Source organism: Xenia sp. Carnegie-2017, unplaced genomic scaffold, assembly GCF_021976095.1.
Source record: "Xenia sp. Carnegie-2017 unplaced genomic scaffold, XeniaSp_v1 HiC_scaffold_6, whole genome shotgun sequence".
Lineage (NCBI taxonomy): Eukaryota > Metazoa > Cnidaria > Anthozoa > Malacalcyonacea > Xeniidae > Xenia > Xenia sp. Carnegie-2017.
The window spans coordinates 17,236,114-17,258,385 of NW_025813526.1; the positions used below are offsets into that span (position 1 = coordinate 17,236,114).

Sequence of the window (22,272 nt, forward strand, 5' to 3'; positions counted from 1 at the left end):
TCATGTTAAACCATATTACTCTGTGGTTTTTACTTCATTTATTAAAAGTAATTTTCCTAACATTTTCAATTATCTAATCTTGTGTTTGGAAAATAAATACTCAAAATAAATAAAATAAGTGTTCATGGATTATAATTACGTACTAAATATTTGTAATATATGAAATACATGAATAATTAAGCATGTCTTTAGATGGATAACGCAGACATTATACTGCATGTCTAAAACATGAATTGAAATAAATTTACTTTTACTCTTTTGTAGAATTTGTAAATCAGTCCATCTTATTATTTTTGCTTATAAATATTAAGAAAATTTCAATGATGAAAATGAGGAGGAAGATTAACATAAGTTTTGTTTTTCATGATTACGTGGTTTAAGCTTTTATCAAATAAAAAACTTAGTCCCCCTTTCACAATTTAAAAATCAGTTAATTTATACAATTTGATCAAAGAAGTAGAAGAAATGCGAATCTTGAACCGATGCCGAAACCCGGATTTGAACCAGGGACCTTCAGATCTTCAGTCTGACGCTCTCCTACTGAGCTATTTCGGCTGATTATATCGCAAGTTGACTACAAAGTCAATTTAAGAATCTATTGTTTAATAATATTTTCCACTTTACCATATTTTATAAGGAAAAGTTTTATGTCGGTAGATACAGCTTAAATTTTTCTAAATATTGATCACGTTTAAATTAAGTTGAAAGTAGTAATCCATTTTTAGCTTGAATATCAAAATAAAATAATTTACTTTAAAACAGTACAAAAGTAACTGAAACAAATATTAAAAGAAAAATGGAATATTAATCAACAACCATTTCGACAAAGATGGGATTCGAACCCACGTGTGCAGAGCACAATGGATTAGCAGTCCATCACCTTAACCACTCGGTCACTTCGTCTTATTGCAATCTTGTTTTTTCAATAAATGTCAAACAAAAGCAATAACCAATATTACTTAAAAAAGTGGAAGAAAACTGTTTGCTACTTAAGAATTAATATTTCCATTTTTTCCATAGTTTTAATACTATTGTATTGCAACTATAATATTCAATACATTTTTTTAAGTAAAATTTTATTCGTTCCCATGTAATTAACAAATTAAAGTTTAGAAGTTACCAACATGACATCTACAATGAAATATCTTTAAATTAAATTTTGTCAAAAAGTCCAGATTCTAGCTAAGATATTAGTGTTACCAACAATGCTTCGCGCTTTCTATGTTTTTAACATTTAGACTATTATTTTCACAACCTTTTTCTTTCTATTTTATTTTATTGTAATAAATAAATTATTAAAATAATGTAACTCAATATACATACACATATTTGAGGAAAAAAATAAACAATAATCAAACGCAAATTTAAAATATTTCTCATTGTGGAGTATGATGATAATAGGGGGCTTTAACAAAACTAAATACCAGTAATAGAAACAAAAAATACTGCAAGTTACTTTATCTCGCTGCAAGCAGGATTTGAACCTACGTGGGAATCCCCATTGGATTTCAAGTCCAACGCCTTAACCACTCGGCCATCGCAGCTCATTGTGAAAGAGATTGCTTTTCTTCATGTTAAACCATATTACTCTGTGGTTTTTACTTCATTTATTAAAAGTAATTTTCCTAACATTTTCAATTATCTAATCTTGTGTTTGGAAAATAAATACTCAAAATAAATAAAATAAGTGTTCATGGATTATAATTACGTACTAAATATTTGTAATATATGAAATACATGAATAATTAAGCATGTCTTTAGATGGATAACGCAGACATTATACTGCATGTCTAAAACATGAATTGAAATAAATCTACTTTTACTCTTTTGTAGAATTTGTAAATCAGTCCATCTTATTATTTTTGCTTATAAATATTAAGAAAATTTCAATGATGAAAATGAGGAGGAAGATTAACATAAGTTTTGTTTTTCATGATTACGTGGTTTAAGCTTTTTTCAAATAAAAAACTTAGTCCCCCTTTCACAATTTAAAAATCAGTTAATTTATACAATTTGATCAAAGAAGTAAAGAAGAAATGCGAATCTTGAACCGATGCCGAAACCCGGATTTGAACCAGGGACCTTCAGATCTTCAGTCTGACGCTCTCCCTACTGAGCTATTTCGGCTGATTATATCGCAAGTTGACTACAAAGTCAATTTAAGAATCTATTGTTTAATAATATTTTCCACTTTACCATATTTTATAAGGAAAAGTTTTATGTCGGTAGATACAGCTTAAATTTTTCTAAATATTGATCACGTTTAAATTAAGTTGAAAGTAGTAATCAATTTTTAGCTTGAATATCAAAATAAAATAATTTACTTTAAAACAGTACAAAAGTAACTGAAACAAATATTAAAAGAAAAATGGAATATTAATCAACAACCATTTCGACAAAGATGGGATTCGAACCCACGTGTGCAGAGCACAATGGATTAACAGTCCATCACCTTAACCACTCGGTCACTTCGTCTTATTGCAATCTTGTTTTTCAATAAATGTCAAACAAAGCAATAACCAATATTACTTAAAAAGTGGAAAAACTGTTTGCTACTTAAAATTAATATTTCCATTTTTCCATATTTTTAATACTATTGTATTGTAACTATAATATTCAATAAATTTTTAAGTAAAATTTTATTCGTTCCCATGTAATTAACAAATTAAAGTTTAGAAGTTACCAACATGACATCTACAATGAAATATCTTTAAATTAAATTTTGTCAAAAGTCCAGATTCTAGCTTAGATATTAGTGTTACCAACAATGCTTCGCGCTTTCTATGTTTTTAACATTTAGACTATTATTTTCACAACCTTTTTTCTTTCTATTTATTTTATTGTAATAAATAAATTATTAAAATAATGTAACTCAATATACATACACATATTTGAGGAAAAAATAAACAATAATCAAACGCAAATTTAAAATATTTCTCATTGTGGAGTATGATGATAATAGGGGCTTTAACAAAACTAAATACCAGTAATAGAAACAAAATACTGCAAGTTACTTTATCTCGCTGCAAGCAGGATTTGAACCTACGTGGGAATCCCCATTGATTTCAAGTCCAACGCTTTAACCACTCGGCCATCACAGCTCATTGTGAACGAGATTGCTCTTCTTTGTTTTAAACCATATTATTCTGGGGGTTTTTTACTTCATTTATTAAAAGTATTTTTCCTAACATTTTTGAATTATCAAATCTTGTGTTTGGAAAATCAGTACTCAAAATAAATTAAATAAGTATTCATGGATTATAATTACGTACTAAATATTTGTAATGTATGAAATACATGAATAATTAAGCATGTCTTTAGATGGATGACGCAGAAATTATACTGCATGTCTAAAACATGAATTGAAATACATTTACTTTTACTCTTTTGTAGAATTTGTAAATCAGTTCATCTTATTATTTTTGTTCATAAATATTAAAAAAATATAATAATGAATATGAAGGGAAGATTAACATAAATTGTTTTTTGTAATTACGTGGTTGTAAATTTTTATCAAATAAACAACATAGTCCCCCCTTTCACAATTTAAAAAGCAGTTAATTTATACAATTTGATCAAAGAAGTAAAGAAGAAATGCGAATCTTGAACCGATGCCGAAACCCGGATTTGAACCAGGGACCTTCAGATCTTCAGTCTGACGCTCTCCCCACTGAGCTATTTCGACTGATTATATCGCAAGTTGACTACAAAATCAATTTAAGTATCTATTGTTTAAAAATATTTTCCACTTTACCATATTTTATAAGGAAAAGTTTTATGTCGGTACATACAGCTTAAATTTTTCTAAATATTGATCACGTTTAAATTAAGTTGAAAGTAGTAATCCATCTTTAGCATGAATATCAAAATAGAATAATTTACTTTAAAACAGTAAAAAAGTACCTTAAACAAATATTGAAAGAAAAATGGAACATTAATCAACAACCATTTCGACAAAGATGGGATTCGAACCCACGTGCAGAGCACAATGGATTAGCAGTCCATCACCTTAACCACTCGGTCACTTCGTCTTATTGCAATCTTGTTTTTTCAATAAATGTCAAACAAAAGCAATAATCAATATTACTTAAAAAAGGAAGAAAACTGTTTGCTACTTAAAATTAATATTTCCATTTTTCCATATTTTAATACTATTGTATTGTAACTATAATATTCAATACATTTTTAAGTAAAATTTTATTTGTTCCCATGTAATTAACAAATTAAAGTTTAGAAGTTACCAACATGACATCTACAATGAAATATCTTTAAATTAAATTTTGTCAAAAGTCCAGATTCTAGCTTAGATATTAGTGTTACCAACAATGCTTCGCTTTCTATGTTTTTAACATTTAGACTATTATTTTCACAACCTTTTTCTTTCTATTTTATTTTATTGTAATAAATAAATTATTAAAATAATGTAACTCAATATACATACACATATTTGAGGAAAAATAAACAATAATCAAACACAAATTTAAAATATTTCTCATTGTGGAGTATAATGATAATAGGGCCTTTAACAAAACTAAATACCAGTAATAGAAAAAAAATACTGCAAGTTATTTTATCTCGCTGCAAGCAGGATTTGAACCTACGTGGGAATCCCCATTGATTTCAAGTCCAACGCCTTAACCACTCGGCCATCACAGTTCATTGTGAAAGAGATTGCTGTTCTTCATGTTAAACCATATTATTTTGGGGGTTTTTTACTTCATTTATTAAAAGTATTTTTCTTAACATTTTTGAATTATCAAATCTTGTGTTTGGAAAATCAGTACTCTAAATAAATAAAATAAGTGTTCATGGATTATAATTACGTACTAAATATTTGTAATATATGAAATACATGAATAATTAAGCATGTCTTTAGATGTATAATGCAGACATTATACTACATGTCTAAAACATGAATTGAAATAAATTGACTTTTACTCTTATGCAGAATTTGTAAATCAGTCCATCTTATTATTTTTGTTTATAAATCTTAAGAAAATTTCAATAATGAAAATGAGGAGGAAGATTAACATAAGTTTTGTTTTTCAAGATTACGTGGTTTAAGCTTTTATGAAATAAAAAACTTAGTCACCCTTTCACACTTTAAAAATCATTTGATTTAAACAATTTGATCAAAGAAGTAAAGAAGAAATGCGAATCTTAAACCCATGCCGAAACACGGATTTGAACCAGGGACCTTCAGATCTTCAGTCTGACGCTCTCCCCACTGAGCTATTTCGACTGATTATATCGCAAGTTGACTACAAAATCAATTTAAGTATCTATTGTTTAAAAATATTTTCCACTTTATCATATTTTATAAGGAAAAGTTTTATGTCGGTACATACAGCTTAAATTTTTCTAAATATTGATCACGTTTAAATTAAGTTGAAAGTAGTAATCCATCTTTAGCATGAATATCAAAATAGAATAATTTACTTTAAAACAGTAAAAAAGTACCTTAAACAAATATTGAAAGAAAAATGGAACATTAATCAACAACGAATTCGACAAAGATGGGATTCGAACTCACGTGTGCAGAGCACAATGGATTAGCAGTCCATCACCTTAACCATTCAGTCACTTCGTCTTATTGCGATCTTGTTTTTTCAATAAATGTCAAACAAAAGCAATAATCAATACTACTTAAAAAAAAGTGGAAGAAAACTGTTTGCTACTTAAAAATTAATATTTCCATTTTTTCCATATTTTTAATACTATTGTATTGCAACTATAATATTCAATACATTTTTTTAAGTAAAATTTTATTTGTTCGCATGTAATTAACCAATTAAAGTTTAGAACTTACCAACATGGCATCTACAATGAAATATCTTTAAATTCAAATTTTGTGCAAAAGTCCAGATTCTAGCTTAGAAATTAGTGTTACCAACAATGTTTCGCGCTTTCTATGTTTTTTACATTTAGACTATTATTTCACAACCTTTTTCTTTAATTTTATTTTATTGTAATAAATCACATATTAAAATAATGAAACTCAATATACATACACATATTTGAGGAAAAAAATAAACAATAATCAAACACAAATTTAAAATATTTCTCATTGTGGAGTATAATGATAATAGGGGCCTTTAACAAAACTAAATACCAGTAATAGAAAAAAAAATACTGCAAGTTATTTTATCTCGTTGCAAGCAGATTTTGAACCTACGTTGGGAATCCCCATTGGATTTCAAGTCCAACGCTTTAACCACTCGGCCATCACAGCTCATTGTGAAAGAGATTGCTGTTCTTCATGTTAAACCATATTATTCTGGGGTTTTTTACTTCATTTATTAAAAGTAATTTTCCTAACATTTTTGAATTATCTAATCTTGTGTTTGGAAAATCAGTACTCAAAATAAATAAAATAAGTGTTCATGGATTATAATTACGTACTAAAGATTTGTAATATATGAAATACATGAATAATTAAGCATGTCTTTAGATGTATAATGCAGACATTATACTACATGTCTAAAACATGAATTGAAATAAATTGACTTTTACTCTTATGCAGAATTTGTAAATCAGTCCATCTTATTATTTTTGTTTATAAATCTTAAGAAAATTTCAATAATGAAAATGAGGAGGAAGATTAACATAAGTTTTGTTTTTCAAGATTACGTGGTTTAAGCTTTTATGAAATAAAAAACTTAGTCACCCTTTCACACTTTAAAAATCATTTGATTTAAACAATTTGATCAAAGAAGTAAAGAAGAAATGCGAATCTTAAACCCATGCCGAAACACGGATTTGAACCAGGGACCTTCAGATCTTCAGTCTGACGCTCTCCCCACTGAGCTACTTCGGCTGATTATATCGCAAATTCACTACAAAATCAATTTAAGAATCTAATGCTTAAAAATATTTTCCACTTTACCATATTTTATAAGGAAAAGTTTTATGTCGGTACATACAGCTTAAATTTTTCTAAATATTGATCACGTTTAAATTAAGTTGAAAGTAGTAATCCATCTTTAGCATGAATATCAAAATAGAATAATTTACTTTAAAACAGTAAAAAAGTACCTTAAACAAATATTGAAAGAAAAATGGAACATTAATCAACAACGAATTCGACAAAGATGGGATTCGAACCCACGTGGGCAGAGCACAATGGATTAGCAGTCCATCACCTTAACCACTCAGTCACTTCGTCTTATTACGATCTTGTTTTTTCAATAAATGTCAAACCAAAGCAATAATCAATACTACTTAAAAAAAAGTGGAAGAAAACTGTTTGCTACTTAAAAATTAATATTTCCATTTTTTCCATATTTTTAATACTATTGTATTGCAACTATAATATTCAATACATTTTTTTAAGTAAAATTTTATTCGTTCCCATGTAATTAACAAATTAAAGTTTAGAAGTTACCAACATGACATCTACAATGAAATATCTTTAAATTAAATTTTGTCAAAAAGTCCAGATTCTAGCTTAGATATTAGTGTTACCAACAATGCTTCGCGCTTTCTATGTTTTTAACATTTAGACTATTATTTTCACAACCTTTTTCTTTCTATTTTATTTTATTGTAATAAATAAATTATTAAAATAATGTAACTCAATATACATACACATATTTGAGGAAAAAATACACAATAATCAAACACAAATTTAAAATATTTCTCATTGTGGAGTATAATGATAATAGGGGCTTTAACAAAACTAAATACCAGTAATAGAAAAAAAATACTGCAAGTTACTTTATCTCGCTGCAAGCAGGATTTGAACCTGCGAGGGGAATTCCCATTGGATTTCAAGTCCAACGCCTTAACCACTCGGCCATCACAGCTAATTGTAGAAGGGATTACCTTCTTCATCTTAAACCATATTATTCTGTGGTTTTTACTTCATTTATTAAAAGTAATTTTCCTAACATTTTCAATTATCTAATCTTGTGTTTGGAAAATAAATACTCAAAATAAATAAAATAAGTGTTCATGGATTATAATTACGTACTAAATATTTGTAATATATGAAATACATGAATAATTAAGCATGTCTTTAGATGGATAACGCAGACATTATACTGCATGTCTAAAACATGAATTGAAATAAATTACTTTTACTCTTTTGTAGAATTTGTAAATCAGTCCATCTTATTATTTTGCTTATAAATATTAAGAAAATTTCAATGATGAAAATGAGGAGGAAGATTAACATAAGTTTTGTTTTCATGATTACGTGGTTTAAGCTTTTATCAAATAAAAACTTAGTCCCCTTTCACAATTTAAAATCAGTTAATTTATACAATTTGATCAAAGAAGTAAAGAAGAAATGCGAATCTTGAACCGATGCCGAAACCCGGATTTGAACCAGGGACCTTCAGATCTTCAGTCTGACGCTCTCCCTACTGAGCTATTTCGGCTGATTATATCGCAAGTTGACTACAAAATCAATTTAAGAATCTATTGTTTAATAATATTTTCCACTTTACCATATTTTATAAGGAAAAGTTTTATGTCGGTAGATACAGCTTAAATTTTTCTAAATATTGATCACGTTTAAATTAAGTTGAAAGTAGTAATCCATTTTAGCTTGAATATCAAAATAAAATAATTTACTTTAAAACAGTAAAAAAGTAACTGAAACAAATATTAAAAGAAAAATGGAATATTAATCAACAACGAATTCGACAAAGATGGGATTCGAACCCACGTGTGCAGAGCACAATGGATTAGCAGTCCATCACCTTAACCACTCGGTCACTTCGTCTTATTGCAATCTTGTTTTTTCAATAAATGTCAAACAAAAGCAATAATCAATACTACTTAAAAAAAAGTGGAAGAAAACTGTTTGCTACTTAAAAATTAATATTTCCATTTTTTCCATATTTTTAATACTATTGTATTGCAACTATAATATTCAATACATTTTTTTAAGTGAAATTTTATTCGTTCCCATGTAATTAACAAATTAAAGTTTAGAAGTTACCAACATGACATCTACAATGAAATATCTTTAAATTAAATTTTGTCAAAAAGTCCAGATTCTAGCTTAGATATTAGTGTTACCAACAATGCTTCGCGCTTTCTATGTTTTTAACATTTAGACTATTATTTTCACAACCTTTTTCTTTCTATTTTATTTTATTGTAATAAATAAATTATTAAAATAATGTAACTCAATATACATACACATATTTGAGAAAAAAATAAACAATAATCAAACGCAAATTTAAAATATTTCTCATTGTGGAGTATGATGATAATAGGGGGCTTTAACAAAACTAAATACCAGTAATAGAAACAAAAAATACTGCAAGTTACTTTATCTCGCTGCAAGCAGGATTTGAACCTACGTGGGGAATCCCCATTGGATTTCAAGTCCAACGCCTTAACCACTCGGCCATCGCAGCTCATTGTGAAAGAGATTGCTTTTCTTCATGTTAAACCATATTACTCTGTGGTTTTTTACTTCATTTATTAAAAGTAATTTTCCTAACATTTTGAATTATCTAATCTTGTGTTTGGAAAATAAATACTCAAAATAAATAAAATAAGTGTTCATGGATTATAATTACGTACTAAATATTTGTAATATATGAAATACATGAATAATTAAGCATGTCTTTAGATGGATAACGCAGACATTATACTGCATGTCTAAAACATGAATTGAAATAAATTTACTTTTACTCTTTTGTAGAATTTGTAAATCAGTCCATCTTATTATTTTTGCTTATAAATATTAAGAAAATTTCAATGATGAAAATGAGGAGGAAGATTAACATAAGTTTTGTTTTTCATGATTACGTGGTTTAAGCTTTTATCAAATAAAAAACTTAGTCCCCCCTTTCACAATTTAAAAATCAGTTAATTTATACAATTTGATCAAAGAAGTAAAGAAGAAATGCGAATCTTGAACCGATGCCGAAACCCGGATTTGAACCAGGGACCTTCAGATCTTCAGTCTGACGCTCTCCCTACTGAGCTATTTCGGCTGATTATATCGCAAGTTGACTACAAAATCAATTTAAGAATCTATTGTTTAATAATATTTTCCACTTTACCATATTTTATAAGGAAAAGTTTTATGTCGGTAGATACAGCTTAAATTTTTCTAAATATTGATCACGTTTAAATTAAGTTGAAAGTAGTAATCCATTTTAGCTTGAATATCAAAATAAAATAATTTACTTTAAAACAGTAAAAAGTAACTGAAACAAATATTAAAAGAAAAATGGAATATTAATCAACAACCATTTCGACAAAGATGGGATTCGAACCCACGTGTGCAGAGCACAATGGATTAGCAGTCCATCACCTTAACCACTCGGTCACTTCGTCTTATTCAATCTTGTTTTTCAATAAATGTCAAACAAAAGCAATAACCAATATTACTTAAAAAGTGGAAGAAAACTGTTTGCTACTTAAGAATTAATATTTCCATTTTTCCATATTTTTAATACTATTGTATTGCAACTATAATATTCAATACATTTTTTTAAGTAAAATTTTATTCGTTCCCATGTAATTAACAAATTAAAGTTTAGAAGTTACCAACATGACATCTACAATGAAATATCTTTAAATTAAATTTTGTCAAAAAGTCCAGATTCTAGCTTAGATATTAGTGTTACCAACAATGCTTCGCGCTTTCTATGTTTTTAACATTTAGACTATTATTTTCACAACCTTTTTCTTTCTATTTTATTTTATTGTAATAAATAAATTATTAAAATAATGTAACTCAATATACATACACATATTTGAGGAAAAAATAAACAATAATCAAACGCAAATTTAAAATATTTCTCATTGTGGAGTATGATGATAATAGGGGGCTTTAACAAAACTAAATACCAGTAATAGAAACAAAAAATACTGCAAGTTACTTTATCTCGCTGCAAGCAGGATTTGAACCTACGTGGGGAATCCCCATTGGATTTCAAGTCCAACGCCTTAACCACTCGGCCATCGCAGCTCATTGTGAAAGAGATTGCTTTTCTTCATGTTAAACCATATTACTCTGTGGTTTTTTACTTCATTTATTAAAAGTAATTTTCCTAACATTTTGAATTATCTAATCTTGTGTTTGGAAAATAAATACTCAAAATAAATAAAATAAGTGTTCATGGATTATAATTACGTACTAAATATTTGTAATATATGAAATACATGAATAATTAAGCATGTCTTTAGATGGATAACGCAGACATTATACTGCATGTCTAAAACATGAATTGAAATAAATTTACTTTTACTCTTTTGTAGAATTTGTAAATCAGTCCATCTTATTATTTTTGCTTATAAATATTAAGAAAATTTCAATGATGAAAATGAGGAGGAAGATTAACATAAGTTTTGTTTTTCATGATTACGTGGTTTAAGCTTTTATCAAATAAAAAAACTTAGTCCCCCTTTCACAATTTAAAAATCAGTTAATTTATACAATTTGATCAAAGAAGTAAAGAAGAAATGCGAATCTTGAACCGATGCCGAAACCCGGATTTGAACCAGGGACCTTCAGATCTTCAGTCTGACGCTCTCCCTACTGAGCTATTTCGGCTGATTATATCGCAAGTTGACTACAAAATCAATTTAAGAATCTATTGTTTAATAATATTTTCCACTTTACCATATTTTATAAGGAAAAGTTTTATGTCGGTAGATACAGCTTAAATTTTTCTAAATATTGATCACGTTTAAATTAAGTTGAAAGTAGTAATCCATTTTAGCTTGAATATCAAAATAAAATAATTTACTTTAAAACAGTAAAAAAGTAACTGAAACAAATATTAAAAGAAAAATGGAATATTAATCAACAACCATTTCGACAAAGATGGGATTCGAACCCACGTGTGCAGAGCACAATGGATTAGCAGTCCATCACCTTAACCACTCGGTCACTTCGTCTTAATTCAATCTTGTTTTTTCAATAAATGTCAAACAAAAGCAATAACCAATATTACTTAAAAAAGTGGAAGAAAACTGTTTGCTACTTAAGAATTAATATTTCCATTTTTCCATATTTTAATACTATTGTATTGCAACTATAATATTCAATACATTTTTTAAGTAAAATTTTATTCGTTCCCATGTAATTAACAAATTAAAGTTTAGAAGTTACCAACATGACATCTACAATGAAATATCTTTAAATTAAATTTTGTCAAAAAGTCCAGATTCTAGCTTAGATATTAGTGTTACCAACAATGCTTCGCGCTTTCTATGTTTTTAACATTTAGACTATTATTTTCACAACCTTTTTCTTTCTATTTTATTTTATTGTAATAAATAAATTATTAAAATAATGTAACTCAATATACATACACATATTTGAGGAAAAAATAAACAATAATCAAACGCAAATTTAAAATATTTCTCATTGTGGAGTATGATGATAATAGGGGGCTTTAACAAAACTAAATACCAGTAATAGAAACAAAAAATACTGCAAGTTACTTTATCTCGCTGCAAGCAGGATTTGAACCTACGTGGGAATCCCCATTGGATTTCAAGTCCAACGCCTTAACCACTCGGCCATCGCAGCTCATTGTGAAAGAGATTGCTTTTCTTCATGTTAAACCATATTACTCTGTGGTTTTTACTTCATTTATTAAAAGTAATTTTCCTAACATTTTGAATTATCTAATCTTGTGTTTGGAAAATAAATACTCAAAATAAATAAAATAAGTGTTCATGGATTATAATTACGTACTAAATATTTGTAATATATGAAATACATGAATAATTAAGCATGTCTTTAGATGGATAACGCAGACATTATACTGCATGTCTAAAACATGAATTGAAATAAATTTACTTTTACTCTTTTGTAGAATTTGTAAATCAGTCCATCTTATTATTTTTGCTTATAAATATTAAGAAAATTTCAATGATGAAAATGAGGAGGAAGATTAACATAAGTTTTGTTTTTCATGATTACGTGGTTTAAGCTTTTATCAAATAAAAAACTTAGTCCCCCTTTCACAATTTAAAAATCAGTTAATTTATACAATTTGATCAAAGAAGTAAAGAAGAAATGCGAATCTTGAACCGATGCCGAAACCCGGATTTGAACCAGGGACCTTCAGATCTTCAGTCTGACGCTCTCCCTACTGAGCTATTTCGGCTGATTATATCGCAAGTTGACTACAAAATCAATTTAAGAATCTATTGTTTAATAATATTTTCCACTTTACCATATTTTATAAGGAAAAGTTTTATGTCGGTAGATACAGCTTAAATTTTTCTAAATATTGATCACGTTTAAATTAAGTTGAAAGTAGTAATCCATTTTAGCTTGAATATCAAAATAAAATAATTTACTTTAAAACAGTAAAAAGTAACTGAAACAAATATTAAAAGAAAAATGGAATATTAATCAACAACCATTTCGACAAAGATGGGATTCGAACCCACGTGTGCAGAGCACAATGGATTAGCAGTCCATCACCTTAACCACTCGGTCACTTCGTCTTAATCTTGTTTTTCAATAAATGTCAAACAAAAGCAATAACCAATATTACTTAAAAAGTGGAAGAAAACTGTTTGCTACTTAAGAATTAATATTTCCATTTTTCCATATTTTTAATACTATTGTATTGCAACTATAATATTCAATACATTTTTTTAAGTAAAATTTTATTCGTTCCCATGTAATTAACAAATTAAAGTTTAGAAGTTACCAACATGACATCTACAATGAAATATCTTTAAATTAAATTTTGTCAAAAAGTCCAGATTCTAGCTTAGATATTAGTGTTACCAACAATGCTTCGCGCTTTCTATGTTTTTAACATTTAGACTATTATTTTCACAACCTTTTTCTTTCTATTTTATTTTATTGTAATAAATAAATTATTAAAATAATGTAACTCAATATACATACACATATTTGAGAAAAAAATAAACAATAATCAAACGCAAATTTAAAATATTTCTCATTGTGGAGTATGATGATAATAGGGGGCTTTAACAAAACTAAATACCAGTAATAGAAACAAAAAATACTGCAAGTTACTTTATCTCGCTGCAAGCAGGATTTGAACCTACGTGGGGAATCCCCATTGGATTTCAAGTCCAACGCCTTAACCACTCGGCCATCGCAGCTCATTGTGAAAGAGATTGCTTTTCTTCATGTTAAACCATATTACTCTGTGGTTTTTTACTTCATTTATTAAAAGTAATTTTCCTAACATTTTTGAATTATCTAATCTTGTGTTTGGAAAATAAATACTAAAAATAAATAAAATAAGTGTTCATGGATTATAATTACGTACTAAATATTTGTAATATATGAAATACATGAATAATTAAGCATGTCTTTAGATGGATAACGCAGACATTATACTGCATGTCTAAAACATGAATTGAAATAAATTTACTTTTACTCTTTTGTAGAATTTGTAAATCAGTCCATCTTATTATTTTTGCTTATAAATATTAAGAAAATTTCAATGATGAAAATGAGGAGGAAGATTAACATAAGTTTTGTTTTTCATGATTACGTGGTTTAAGCTTTTATCAAATAAAAAACTTAGTCCCCCTTTCACAATTTAAAAATCAGTTAATTTATACAATTTGATCAAAGAAGTAAAGAAGAAATGCGAATCTTGAACCGATGCCGAAACCCGGATTTGAACCAGGGACCTTCAGATCTTCAGTCTGACGCTCTCCCTACTGAGCTATTTCGGCTGATTATATCGCAAGTTGACTACAAAATCAATTTAAGAATCTATTGTTTAATAATATTTTCCACTTTACCATATTTTATAAGGAAAAGTTTTATGTCGGTAGATACAGCTTAAATTTTTCTAAATATTGATCACGTTTAAATTAAGTTGAAAGTAGTAATCCATTTTTAGCTTGAATATCAAAATAAAATAATTTACTTTAAAACAGTAAAAAAGTAACTGAAACAAATATTAAAAGAAAAATGGAATATTAATCAACAACCATTTCGACAAAGATGGGATTCGAACCCACGTGTGCAGAGCACAATGGATTAGCAGTCCATCACCTTAACCACTCGGTCACTTCGTCTTATTCAATCTTGTTTTTCAATAAATGTCAAACAAAAGCAATAACCAATATTACTTAAAAAGTGGAAGAAAACTGTTTGCTACTTAAGAATTAATATTTCCATTTTTCCATATTTTTAATACTATTGTATTGCAACTATAATATTCAATACATTTTTTTAAGTAAAATTTTATTCGTTCCCATGTAATTAACAAATTAAAGTTTAGAAGTTACCAACATGACATCTACAATGAAATATCTTTAAATTAAATTTTGTCAAAAAGTCCAGATTCTAGCTTAGATATTAGTGTTACCAACAATGCTTCGCGCTTTCTATGTTTTTAACATTTAGACTATTATTTTCACAACCTTTTTCTTTCTATTTTATTTTATTGTAATAAATAAATTATTAAAATAATGTAACTCAATATACATACACATATTTGAGAAAAAAATAAACAATAATCAAACGCAAATTTAAAATATTTCTCATTGTGGAGTATGATGATAATAGGGGGCTTTAACAAAACTAAATACCAGTAATAGAAACAAAAAATACTGCAAGTTACTTTATCTCGCTGCAAGCAGGATTTGAACCTACGTGGGGAATCCCCATTGGATTTCAAGTCCAACGCCTTAACCACTCGGCCATCGCAGCTCATTGTGAAAGAGATTGCTTTTCTTCATGTTAAACCATATTACTCTGTGGTTTTTTACTTCATTTATTAAAAGTAATTTTCCTAACATTTTTGAATTATCTAATCTTGTGTTTGGAAAATAAATACTAAAAATAAATAAAATAAGTGTTCATGGATTATAATTACGTACTAAATATTTGTAATATATGAAAAACATGAATAATTAAGCATGTCTTTAGATGGATAACGCAGACGTTATACTGCATGTCTAAAACATGAATTGAAATAAATTTACTTTTACTCTTTTGTAGAATTTGTAAATCAGTCCATCTTATTATTTTTGCTTATAAATATTAAGAAAATTTCAATGATGAAAATGAGGAGGAAGATTAACATAAGTTTTGTTTTTCATGATTACGTGGTTTAAGCTTTTATCAAATAAAAAACTTAGTCCCCCTTTCACAATTTAAAAATCAGTTAATTTATACAATTTGATCAAAGAAGTAAAGAAGAAATGCGAATCTTGAACCGATGCCGAAACCCGGATTTGAACCAGGGACCTTCAGATCTTCAGTCTGACGCTCTCCCTACTGAGCTATTTCGGCTGATTATATCGCAAGTTGACTACAAAATCAATTTAAGAATCTATTGTTTAATAATATTTTCCACTTTACCATATTTTATAAGGAAAAGTTTTATGTCGGTAGATACAGCTTAAATTTTTCTAAATATTGATCACGTTTAAATTAAGTTGAAAGTAGTAATCCATTTTAGCTTGAATATCAAAATAAAATAATTTACTTTAAAACAGTAAAAAGTAACTGAAACAAATATTAAAAGAAAAATGGAATATTAATCAACAACCATTTCGACAAAGATGGGATTCGAACCCACGTGTGCAGAGCACAATGGATTAGCAGTCCATCACCTTAACCACTCGGTCACTTCGTCTTATTCAATCTTGTTTTTCAATAAATGTCAAACAAAAGCAATAACCAATATTACTTAAAAAGTGGAAGAAAACTGTTTGCTACTTAAGAATTAATATTTCCATTTTTCCATATTTTTAATACTATTGTATTGCAACTATAATATTCAATACATTTTTAAGTAAAATTTTATTCGTTCCCATGTAATTAACAAATTAAAGTTTAGAAGTTACCAACATGACATCTACAATGAAATATCTTTAAATTAAATTTTGTCAAAAAGTCCAGATTCTAGCTTAGATATTAGTGTTACCAACAATGCTTCGCGCTTTCTATGTTTTTAACATTTAGACTATTATTTTCACAACCTTTTTCTTTCTATTTTATTTTATTGTAATAAATAAATTATTAAAATAATGTAACTCAATATACATACACATATTTGAGGAAAAAATAAACAATAATCAAACGCAAATTTAAAATATTTCTCATTGTGGAGTATGATGATAATAGGGGGCTTTAACAAAACTAAATACCAGTAATAGAAACAAAAAATACTGCAAGTTACTTTATCTCGCTGCAAGCAGGATTTGAACCTACGTGGGGAATCCCCATTGGATTTCAAGTCCAACGCCTTAACCACTCGGCCATCGCAGCTCATTGTGAAAGAGATTGCTTTTCTTCATGTTAAACCATATTACTCTGTGGTTTTTTACTTCATTTATTAAAAGTAATTTTCCTAACATTTTTGAATTATCTAATCTTGTGTTTGGAAAATAAATACTAAAAATAAATAAAATAAGTGTTCATGGATTATAATTACGTACTAAATATTTGTAATATATGAAAAACATGAATAATTAAGCATGTCTTTAGATGGATAACGCAGACGTTATACTGCATGTCTAAAACATGAATTGAAATAAATTTACTTTTACTCTTTTGTAGAATTTGTAAATCAGTCCATCTTATTATTTTTGCTTATAAATATTAAGAAAATTTCAATGATGAAAATGAGGAGGAAGATTAACATAAGTTTTGTTTTTCATGATTACGTGGTTTAAGCTTTTATCAAATAAAAAACTTAGTCCCCCTTTCACAATTTAAAAATCAGTTAATTTATACAATTTGATCAAAGAAGTAAAGAAGAAATGCGAATCTTGAACCGATGCCGAAACCCGGATTTGAACCAGGGACCTTCAGATCTTCAGTCTGACGCTCTCCCTACTGAGCTATTTCGGCTGATTATATCGCAAGTTGACTACAAAATCAATTTAAGAATCTATTGTTTAATAATATTTTCCACTTTACCATATTTTATAAGGAAAAGTTTTATGTCGGTAGATACAGCTTAAATTTTTCTAAATATTGATCACGTTTAAATTAAGTTGAAAGTAGTAATCCATTTTAGCTTGAATATCAAAATAAAATAATTTACTTTAAAACAGTAAAAAGTAACTGAAACAAATATTAAAAGAAAAATGGAATATTAATCAACAACCATTTCGACAAAGATGGGATTCGAACCCACGTGTGCAGAGCACAATGGATTAGCAGTCCATCACCTTAACCACTCGGTCACTTCGTCTTATTCAATCTTGTTTTTCAATAAATGTCAAACAAAAGCAATAACCAATATTACTTAAAAAGTGGAAGAAAACTGTTTGCTACTTAAGAATTAATATTTCCATTTTTCCATATTTTTAATACTATTGTATTGCAACTATAATATTCAATACATTTTTTAAGTAAAATTTTATTCGTTCCCATGTAATTAACAAATTAAAGTTTAGAAGTTACCAACATGACATCTACAATGAAATATCTTTAAATTAAATTTTGTCAAAAAGTCCAGATTCTAGCTTAGATATTAGTGTTACCAACAATGCTTCGCGCTTTCTATGTTTTTAACATTTAGACTATTATTTTCACAACCTTTTTCTTTCTATTTTATTTTATTGTAATAAATAAATTATTAAAATAATGTAACTCAATATACATACACATATTTGAGAAAAAAATAAACAATAATCAAACGCAAATTTAAAATATTTCTCATTGTGGAGTATGATGATAATAGGGGGCTTTAACAAAACTAAATACCAGTAATAGAAACAAAAAATACTGCAAGTTACTTTATCTCGCTGCAAGCAGGATTTGAACCTACGTGGGGAATCCCCATTGGATTTCAAGTCCAACGCCTTAACCACTCGGCCATCGCAGCTCATTGTGAAAGAGATTGCTTTTCTTCATGTTAAACCATATTACTCTGTGGTTTTTTACTTCATTTATTAAAAGTAATTTTCCTAACATTTTTGAATTATCTAATCTTGTGTTTGGAAAATAAATACTAAAAATAAATAAAATAAGTGTTCATGGATTATAATTACGTACTAAATATTTGTAATATATGAAAAACATGAATAATTAAGCATGTCTTTAGATGGATAACGCAGACGTTATACTGCATGTCTAAAACATGAATTGAAATAAATTTACTTTTACTCTTTTGTAGAATTTGTAAATCAGTCCATCTTATTATTTTTGCTTATAAATATTAAGAAAATTTCAATGATGAAAATGAGGAGGAAGATTAACATAAGTTTTGTTTTTCATGATTACGTGGTTTAAGCTTTTATCAAATAAAAAACTTAGTCCCCCCTTTCACAATTTAAAAATCAGTTAATTTATACAATTTGATCAAAGAAGTAAAGAAGAAATGCGAATCTTGAACCGATGCCGAAACCCGGATTTGAACCAGGGACCTTCAGATCTTCAGTCTGACGCTCTCCCTACTGAGCTATTTCGGCTGATTATATCGCAAGTTGACTACAAAATCAATTTAAGAATCTATTGTTTAATAATATTTTCCACTTTACCATATTTTATAAGGAAAAGTTTTATGTCGGTAGATACAGCTTAAATTTTTCTAAATATTGATCACGTTTAAATTAAGTTGAAAGTAGTAATCCATTTTAGCTTGAATATCAAAATAAAATAATTTACTTTAAAACAGTAAAAAGTAACTGAAACAAATATTAAAAGAAAAATGGAATATTAATCAACAACCATTTCGACAAAGATGGGATTCGAACCCACGTGTGCAGAGCACAATGGATTAGCAGTCCATCACCTTAACCACTCGGTCACTTCGTCTTATTCAATCTTGTTTTTCAATAAATGTCAAACAAAAGCAATAACCAATATTACTTAAAAAGTGGAAGAAAACTGTTTGCTACTTAAGAATTAATATTTCCATTTTTCCATATTTTAATACTATTGTATTGCAACTATAATATTCAATACATTTTTTTAAGTAAAATTTTGTTCGTTCCCATGTAATTAACAAATTAAAGTTTAGAAGTTACCAACATGATATCTACAATGAAATATCTTTAAATTAAATTTTGTCAAAAAGTCCAGAGTCTAGCTTAGATATTAGTGTTACCAACAATGCTTCGCGCTTTCTATGTTTTTAACATTTAGACTATTATTTTCACAACCTTTTTCTTTCTATTTTATTTTATTGTAATAAATAAATTATTAAAATAATGTAACTCAATATACATACACATATTTGGGAAAAAAATAAACAATAATCAAACGCAAATTTAAAATATTTCTCATTGTGGAGTATGATGATAATAGGGGGCTTTAACAAAACTAAATACCAGTAATAGAAACAAAAAATACTGCAAGTTACTTTATCTCGCTGCAAGCAGGATTTGAACCTACGTGGGGAATCCCCATTGGATTTCAAGTCCAACGCCTTAACCACTCGGCCATCGCAGCTCATTGTGAAAGAGATTGCTTTTCTTCATGTTAAACCATATTACTCTGTGGTTTTTTACTTCATTTATTAAAAGTAATTTTCCTAACATTTTTGAATTATCTAATCTTGTGTTTGGAAAATAAATACTAAAAATAAATAAAATAAGTGTTCATGGATTATAATTACGTACTAAATATTTGTAATATATGAAAAACATGAATAATTAAGCATGTCTTTAGATGGATAACGCAGACGTTATACTGCATGTCTAAAACATGAATTGAAATAAATTTACTTTTACTCTTTTGTAGAATTTGTAAATCAGTCCATCTTATTATTTTTGCTTATAAATATTAAGAAAATTTCAATGATGAAAATGAGGAGGAAGATTAACATAAGTTTTGTTTTTCATGATTACGTGGTTTAAGCTTTTATCAAATAAAAAACTTAGTCCCCCTTTCACAATTTAAAAATCAGTTAATTTATACAATTTGATCAAAGAAGTAAAGAAGAAATGCGAATCTTGAACCGATGCCGAAACCCGGATTTGAACCAGGGACCTTCAGATCTTCAGTCTGACGCTCTCCCTACTGAGCTATTTCGGCTGATTATATCGCAAGTTGACTACAAAATCAATTTAAGAATCTATTGTTTAATAATATTTTCCACTTTACCATATTTTATAAGGAAAAGTTTTATGTCGGTAGATACAGCTTAAATTTTTCTAAATATTGATCACGTTTAAATTAAGTTGAAAGTAGTAATCCATTTTTAGCTTGAATATCAAAATAAAATAATTTACTTTAAAACAGTAAAAAAGTAACTGAAACAAATATTAAAAGAAAAATGGAATATTAATCAACAACCATTTCGACAAAGATGGGATTCGAACCCACGTGTGCAGAGCACAATGGATTAGCAGTCCATCACCTTAACCACTCGGTCACTTCGTCTTATTCAATCTTGTTTTTCAATAAATGTCAAACAAAAGCAATAACCAATATTACTTAAAAAAGTGGAAGAAAACTGTTTGCTACTTAAGAATTAATATTTCCATTTTTCCATATTTTTAATACTATTGTATTGCAACTATAATATTCAATACATTTTTTAAGTAAAATTTTATTCGTTCCCATGTAATTAACAAATTAAAGTTTAGAAGTTACCAACATGACATCTACAATGAAATATCTTTAAATTAAATTTTGTCAAAAAGTCCAGATTCTAGCTTAGATATTAGTGTTACCAACAATGCTTCGCGCTTTCTATGTTTTTAACATTTAGACTATTATTTTCACAACCTTTTTCTTTCTATTTTATTTTATTGTAATAAATAAATTATTAAAATAATGTAACTCAATATACATACACATATTTGAGGAAAAAATAAACAATAATCAAACACAAATTTAAAATATTTCTCATTGTGGAGTATGATGATAATAGGGGCTTTAACAAAACTAAATACCAGTAATAGAAACAAAAATACTGCAAGTTACTTTATCTCGCTGCAAGCAGGATTTGAACCTACGTGGGAATCCCCATTGGATTTCAAGTCCAACGCCTTAACCACTCGGCCATCGCAGCTCATTGTGAAAGAGATTGCTTTTCTTCATGTTAAACCATATTACTCTGTGGTTTTTTACTTCATTTATTAAAAGTAATTTTCCTAACATTTTTGAATTATCTAATCTTGTGTTTGGAAAATAAATACTCAAAATAAATAAAATAAGTGTTCATGGATTATAATTACGTACTAAATATTTGTAATATATGAAATACATGAATAATTAAGCATGTCTTTAGATGGATAACGCAGACATTATACTGCATGTCTAAAACATGAATTGAAATAAATTTACTTTTACTCTTTTGTAGAATTTGTAAATCAGTCCATCTTATTATTTTTGCTTATAAATATTAAGAAAATTTCAATGATGAAAATGAGGAG

The 22,272-nt window shown here is 27.6% G+C and overlaps 42 non-coding genes across 42 annotated transcripts; all 42 read right to left on the minus strand.

The window, feature by feature from the left end:
• Nucleotides 1-483: 483 nt before the first annotated feature.
• Trnaf-gaa lies at nt 484-555 on the minus strand. The gene has a single exon. It is a non-coding gene; the product is annotated as a tRNA-Phe (tRNA).
• A 266-nt stretch (nt 556-821) lies between these two features.
• Nucleotides 822-903, minus strand: Trnas-gcu. Its single transcript has one exon. It is a non-coding gene; the product is annotated as a tRNA-Ser (tRNA).
• A 560-nt stretch (nt 904-1,463) lies between these two features.
• On the minus strand, nt 1,464-1,544 carry Trnas-uga. Its single transcript has one exon. It is a non-coding gene; the product is annotated as a tRNA-Ser (tRNA).
• Nucleotides 1,545-2,054: 510 nt separating this feature from the next.
• On the minus strand, nt 2,055-2,127 carry Trnaf-gaa. Its single transcript has one exon. It is a non-coding gene; the product is annotated as a tRNA-Phe (tRNA).
• Nucleotides 2,128-2,393: 266 nt separating this feature from the next.
• Trnan-guu lies at nt 2,394-2,475 on the minus strand. Its single transcript has one exon. It is a non-coding gene; the product is annotated as a tRNA-Asn (tRNA).
• A 546-nt stretch (nt 2,476-3,021) lies between these two features.
• Nucleotides 3,022-3,101, minus strand: Trnas-uga. Its single transcript has one exon. It is a non-coding gene; the product is annotated as a tRNA-Ser (tRNA).
• Nucleotides 3,102-3,612: 511 nt separating this feature from the next.
• Trnaf-gaa lies at nt 3,613-3,685 on the minus strand. The gene has a single exon. It is a non-coding gene; the product is annotated as a tRNA-Phe (tRNA).
• A 266-nt stretch (nt 3,686-3,951) lies between these two features.
• On the minus strand, nt 3,952-4,031 carry Trnas-gcu. Its single transcript has one exon. It is a non-coding gene; the product is annotated as a tRNA-Ser (tRNA).
• Nucleotides 4,032-4,576: 545 nt separating this feature from the next.
• Trnas-uga lies at nt 4,577-4,656 on the minus strand. Its single transcript has one exon. It is a non-coding gene; the product is annotated as a tRNA-Ser (tRNA).
• A 513-nt stretch (nt 4,657-5,169) lies between these two features.
• Nucleotides 5,170-5,242, minus strand: Trnaf-gaa. The gene has a single exon. It is a non-coding gene; the product is annotated as a tRNA-Phe (tRNA).
• A 266-nt stretch (nt 5,243-5,508) lies between these two features.
• On the minus strand, nt 5,509-5,590 carry Trnas-gcu. The gene has a single exon. It is a non-coding gene; the product is annotated as a tRNA-Ser (tRNA).
• Nucleotides 5,591-6,150: 560 nt separating this feature from the next.
• On the minus strand, nt 6,151-6,232 carry Trnas-uga. Its single transcript has one exon. It is a non-coding gene; the product is annotated as a tRNA-Ser (tRNA).
• Nucleotides 6,233-6,744: 512 nt separating this feature from the next.
• Trnaf-gaa lies at nt 6,745-6,817 on the minus strand. The gene has a single exon. It is a non-coding gene; the product is annotated as a tRNA-Phe (tRNA).
• A 266-nt stretch (nt 6,818-7,083) lies between these two features.
• Trnas-gcu lies at nt 7,084-7,165 on the minus strand. The gene has a single exon. It is a non-coding gene; the product is annotated as a tRNA-Ser (tRNA).
• Nucleotides 7,166-7,723: 558 nt separating this feature from the next.
• On the minus strand, nt 7,724-7,805 carry Trnas-uga. The gene has a single exon. It is a non-coding gene; the product is annotated as a tRNA-Ser (tRNA).
• A 503-nt stretch (nt 7,806-8,308) lies between these two features.
• On the minus strand, nt 8,309-8,381 carry Trnaf-gaa. Its single transcript has one exon. It is a non-coding gene; the product is annotated as a tRNA-Phe (tRNA).
• Nucleotides 8,382-8,646: 265 nt separating this feature from the next.
• Trnas-gcu lies at nt 8,647-8,728 on the minus strand. Its single transcript has one exon. It is a non-coding gene; the product is annotated as a tRNA-Ser (tRNA).
• Nucleotides 8,729-9,289: 561 nt separating this feature from the next.
• On the minus strand, nt 9,290-9,371 carry Trnas-uga. The gene has a single exon. It is a non-coding gene; the product is annotated as a tRNA-Ser (tRNA).
• Nucleotides 9,372-9,883: 512 nt separating this feature from the next.
• Trnaf-gaa lies at nt 9,884-9,956 on the minus strand. Its single transcript has one exon. It is a non-coding gene; the product is annotated as a tRNA-Phe (tRNA).
• Nucleotides 9,957-10,220: 264 nt separating this feature from the next.
• Nucleotides 10,221-10,302, minus strand: Trnas-gcu. The gene has a single exon. It is a non-coding gene; the product is annotated as a tRNA-Ser (tRNA).
• Nucleotides 10,303-10,857: 555 nt separating this feature from the next.
• On the minus strand, nt 10,858-10,939 carry Trnas-uga. The gene has a single exon. It is a non-coding gene; the product is annotated as a tRNA-Ser (tRNA).
• A 512-nt stretch (nt 10,940-11,451) lies between these two features.
• Trnaf-gaa lies at nt 11,452-11,524 on the minus strand. The gene has a single exon. It is a non-coding gene; the product is annotated as a tRNA-Phe (tRNA).
• Nucleotides 11,525-11,789: 265 nt separating this feature from the next.
• Nucleotides 11,790-11,871, minus strand: Trnas-gcu. The gene has a single exon. It is a non-coding gene; the product is annotated as a tRNA-Ser (tRNA).
• Nucleotides 11,872-12,427: 556 nt separating this feature from the next.
• On the minus strand, nt 12,428-12,508 carry Trnas-uga. The gene has a single exon. It is a non-coding gene; the product is annotated as a tRNA-Ser (tRNA).
• A 510-nt stretch (nt 12,509-13,018) lies between these two features.
• On the minus strand, nt 13,019-13,091 carry Trnaf-gaa. The gene has a single exon. It is a non-coding gene; the product is annotated as a tRNA-Phe (tRNA).
• Nucleotides 13,092-13,355: 264 nt separating this feature from the next.
• Trnas-gcu lies at nt 13,356-13,437 on the minus strand. The gene has a single exon. It is a non-coding gene; the product is annotated as a tRNA-Ser (tRNA).
• A 551-nt stretch (nt 13,438-13,988) lies between these two features.
• Nucleotides 13,989-14,070, minus strand: Trnas-uga. Its single transcript has one exon. It is a non-coding gene; the product is annotated as a tRNA-Ser (tRNA).
• A 512-nt stretch (nt 14,071-14,582) lies between these two features.
• On the minus strand, nt 14,583-14,655 carry Trnaf-gaa. Its single transcript has one exon. It is a non-coding gene; the product is annotated as a tRNA-Phe (tRNA).
• Nucleotides 14,656-14,921: 266 nt separating this feature from the next.
• On the minus strand, nt 14,922-15,003 carry Trnas-gcu. The gene has a single exon. It is a non-coding gene; the product is annotated as a tRNA-Ser (tRNA).
• A 555-nt stretch (nt 15,004-15,558) lies between these two features.
• Nucleotides 15,559-15,640, minus strand: Trnas-uga. Its single transcript has one exon. It is a non-coding gene; the product is annotated as a tRNA-Ser (tRNA).
• Nucleotides 15,641-16,152: 512 nt separating this feature from the next.
• On the minus strand, nt 16,153-16,225 carry Trnaf-gaa. The gene has a single exon. It is a non-coding gene; the product is annotated as a tRNA-Phe (tRNA).
• A 264-nt stretch (nt 16,226-16,489) lies between these two features.
• On the minus strand, nt 16,490-16,571 carry Trnas-gcu. The gene has a single exon. It is a non-coding gene; the product is annotated as a tRNA-Ser (tRNA).
• A 553-nt stretch (nt 16,572-17,124) lies between these two features.
• Nucleotides 17,125-17,206, minus strand: Trnas-uga. Its single transcript has one exon. It is a non-coding gene; the product is annotated as a tRNA-Ser (tRNA).
• A 512-nt stretch (nt 17,207-17,718) lies between these two features.
• Nucleotides 17,719-17,791, minus strand: Trnaf-gaa. Its single transcript has one exon. It is a non-coding gene; the product is annotated as a tRNA-Phe (tRNA).
• Nucleotides 17,792-18,055: 264 nt separating this feature from the next.
• On the minus strand, nt 18,056-18,137 carry Trnas-gcu. Its single transcript has one exon. It is a non-coding gene; the product is annotated as a tRNA-Ser (tRNA).
• Nucleotides 18,138-18,691: 554 nt separating this feature from the next.
• On the minus strand, nt 18,692-18,773 carry Trnas-uga. The gene has a single exon. It is a non-coding gene; the product is annotated as a tRNA-Ser (tRNA).
• A 513-nt stretch (nt 18,774-19,286) lies between these two features.
• On the minus strand, nt 19,287-19,359 carry Trnaf-gaa. Its single transcript has one exon. It is a non-coding gene; the product is annotated as a tRNA-Phe (tRNA).
• Nucleotides 19,360-19,623: 264 nt separating this feature from the next.
• Nucleotides 19,624-19,705, minus strand: Trnas-gcu. Its single transcript has one exon. It is a non-coding gene; the product is annotated as a tRNA-Ser (tRNA).
• Nucleotides 19,706-20,259: 554 nt separating this feature from the next.
• On the minus strand, nt 20,260-20,341 carry Trnas-uga. The gene has a single exon. It is a non-coding gene; the product is annotated as a tRNA-Ser (tRNA).
• Nucleotides 20,342-20,853: 512 nt separating this feature from the next.
• On the minus strand, nt 20,854-20,926 carry Trnaf-gaa. The gene has a single exon. It is a non-coding gene; the product is annotated as a tRNA-Phe (tRNA).
• A 266-nt stretch (nt 20,927-21,192) lies between these two features.
• On the minus strand, nt 21,193-21,274 carry Trnas-gcu. Its single transcript has one exon. It is a non-coding gene; the product is annotated as a tRNA-Ser (tRNA).
• A 553-nt stretch (nt 21,275-21,827) lies between these two features.
• On the minus strand, nt 21,828-21,908 carry Trnas-uga. Its single transcript has one exon. It is a non-coding gene; the product is annotated as a tRNA-Ser (tRNA).
• Between the last annotated feature and the right edge of the window lie 364 nt (nt 21,909-22,272).